Genomic DNA, 3,534 nt, shown 5'->3' with positions numbered 1-3,534 from the left:
CAAATCTTGCTGCTGTGATGTCAGACTGGAATTTCACCCAGTAGATATGGGAGTTTATTAAAACTGGTTGTTTTGGAATTCTTTGTGTATCTGAGGGAAATATGGTCGTACTTTTGGCAGAAGGAAGTTTACAGTGGCTCCACTAAAAGTGTTATTCTGAGGGACTTAGAGGTCATTTGTGGTTGAGTACGTTTCCCTGCGTCACTACTTGACTCCTACTGTGCTGCTCCAGACCACCACAAGGGGGAGGTAGAGCACTGATTTTGGGTCCCAAGGCGCTACTGTGCTGCTCCAGACCACCACAAGGGGGAGGTAGAGCACTGATTTAGGGTCCCAAGGCGCTACTGTGTCTCTAACTGACAATGGATATTTAAATATCTTCTACACACATCCTGTTTATACACACATATCCTATGTTTATACTTTACACACACATCCTGTTTATACACACATATCCTATGTTTATACTTTACACACACATCCTGTTTATACTTTACACACACATCCTGTTTATACTTTACACACATCCTGTTTATACACACATATCCTATGTTTATACTTTACACACATCCTGTTTATACACACATATCCTATGTTTATATTTTACACACATATCCTATGTTTATACTTTACACACACATCCTGTTTATACTTTACACACATCCTGTTTATACACACATATCCTATGTTTATACTTTACACACACATCCTGTTTATACTTTACACATATCCTGTTTATACACACATATCCTATGTTTATACTTTACACACATATCCTGTTTATACACGTTAACGTATAAACAGGAAACAGGAAACAGCAGAGGGAACACCCCCCTATCCACATCGATGGAACAGTAGTGGAGAGGGTAGCAAGTTTTAAGTTCCTCGGCATACACATCACAGACAAACTGAATTGGTCCACTCACACAGACAGCATTGTGAAGAAGGCGCAGCAGCGCCTCTTCAACCTCGGGAGGCTGAAGAAATTCGGCTTGTCACCAAAAGCACTCACAAACTTCTACAGATGCACAATCGAGAGCATCCTGGCGGGCTGTATCACCGCCTGGTACGGCAACTGCTCCGCCCTCAACCGTAAGGCTCTCCAGAGGGTAGTGAGGTCTGCACAACGCATCACCGGGGGCAAACTACCTGCCCTCCAGGACACCTACACCACCCGATGTCACAGGAAGGCCATAAAGATCATCAAGGACATCAACCACCCGAGCCACTGCCTGTTCACCCCGCTATCATCCAGAAGGCGAGGTCAGTACAGGCGCATCAAAGCTGGGACCGAGAGACTGAAAAACAGCTTCTATCTCAAGGCCATCAGACTGTTAAACAGCCACCACTAACATTGAGTGGCTGCTGCCAACACACTGACACTGACTCAACTCCAGCCACTTTAATAATGGGAATTGATGGGAAATGATGTAAATATATCACTAGCCACTTTAAACAATGCTACCTTATATAATGTTACTTACCCTACATTATTCATCTCATATGCATACGTATATACTGTACTCTATATCATCGACTGTATCCTTATGTAATACATGTATCACTAGCCACTTTAACTATGCCACTTTGTTTACATACTCATCTCATATGTATATACTGTACTCGATACCATCTACTGTATCTTGCCTATGCTGCTCTGTACCATCACTCATTCATATATCCTTATGTACATATTCTTGATCCCCTCACACTGTGTACAAGACAGTAGTTTTGGAATTGTTAGTTAGATTACTTGTTGGTTATTAATGCATTGTCGGAACTAGAAGCACAAGCATTTCGCTACACTCGCATTAACATCTGCTAACCATGTGTATGTGACAAATAAAATTTGATTTGATTTAAAAGTAATGAACGCGCAACATAAACCTACATAGAAAATGATAATTGTGCACGACTTCGGTATTACTTACTGAAGCTGTTGTTAAACTAAGGTTTTTATTCCAAGAGAAACTTGGACTTCAAGTAGGGTGGAAATGCTCTTACTGTAGCCTGTATCAACCAGTCACATTGCACCTGAGTTGCACAGCAGTCTAAGACACTGCATCACAGTGCAAACTGCTTGCCATAGATGCTGGTTGCCAACCGTAACTGGGAGGTGGCGGCAGGCTTTTGGTTTCTTTCCCTCTAAAAACAGAAATAAATCATTCTAAATAACAAACTGGCTTTATTAACATACATTAAGGGAACATTTCGGCATTTCGTGTATGATTAGTGAAAAAGTCCATATTGCAAATGTACGGTCCCTTACTAGACGTCCGAAATCGTTTGTAAAATTTGCGGTCGGCGTCGGGCCGTGCGGTAGGGCCGGACCTACCGGGAAGTCATCGAATGAACTTTGTCGGACGTTCGGTTTCCGTTTAATAAAATAAACAAGTTTTGGACTGTTTTTCCGCCATCCCGGAAATTCCCACCAGATGGCATACGGAATCATATGGCAATTTGGCAAAACATCACGAGTCACGACGGGGCCTTATCTCAAAAACGGAAAATATTTCGAAGCCGAAACTTGGTGAGCGTAGGTTTGGCATAATGGGCAGTTGGCCCCGAACGGGATGGCGTCTAGGCCTCAACGGTTTTTGAGTTATGGCCATTTTTCTGGGATTAAAGGTCCAAAATGGAAATAGAGAAATTATTTTTCCACTTCAGGTCAAAGTCAAGGAGCCTCCGGTGTCAATAAAAAAAGAACCAGCCATTTATCTATCGTAATTTAAGAGAAACGGAACAATGACAAATTGGTGATGGTCACAAATAGGCGTTTTTTTCAACGGTTACAGATCCAGTTGCAGGGTGTTCATACGAATCTTTTTAAAGTGTGCTGCGGAGCTCTGCTACATTTCTGTGATTTTCTATGATTTTCTGAAATAACACAATAACTCAGTTCTTAACGTAAAGACTTAAAACTCAGGATTATGTAAAGGCATACCCCAATCAGGATATGAGTTTATTTATAGCTTCCTGTGCCAACCAGAAGTGCCTTAAATGGTGTCATAGTGGCTGTTTCCAAGGGTTAAAAAGTCAGATCTTTTCAAAACTTCATATGTGTGATTAGGCAACCCCCATAAACTGTAAGTCCGTCATTTCTCCCAACAGATGTCAAAGAAAAGCTCTCACACACACACACACAGCAAGGATGGAGTGACAAAGTGCGGTGCTTAAAGACACAGAGAGCAGGCAATGCAATGCATTACCATAATCCCTAGGCCGTGCCGAGTTCAACGAGATATCCCGCTTGACCGTAGCTCGCTCGGTCTAGGCGCAGCGACCATTAGAATAGTAGGCCCAAAATGAAGTTGAAGCCTGCAGTTTGACAGACATAGTGCATCCAGGCCTGTGTAAATCAGTCAATTCTTAACGTAAAGACTTAAAACTCAGGATTCTGTAAAAGCATACCCCAATGAGGATATGTGGTGACTTATAGCTTCCTGTGCCAACCGGAAGTGCCATAATTGGTGTCTCAGGGGCTGTTTCGAAGGGTTAAAAAAGTCAGATATGTCCAAAACTTCATATATGTGA

The sequence above is a fragment of the Oncorhynchus clarkii genome, unplaced genomic scaffold (genome assembly GCF_045791955.1).
Source record: "Oncorhynchus clarkii lewisi isolate Uvic-CL-2024 unplaced genomic scaffold, UVic_Ocla_1.0 unplaced_contig_3112_pilon_pilon, whole genome shotgun sequence".
NCBI lineage: Eukaryota > Metazoa > Chordata > Actinopteri > Salmoniformes > Salmonidae > Oncorhynchus > Oncorhynchus clarkii.
The sequence above is the reverse complement of the archived record's forward strand: the minus strand, read 5'-3'. Positions refer to the sequence as shown.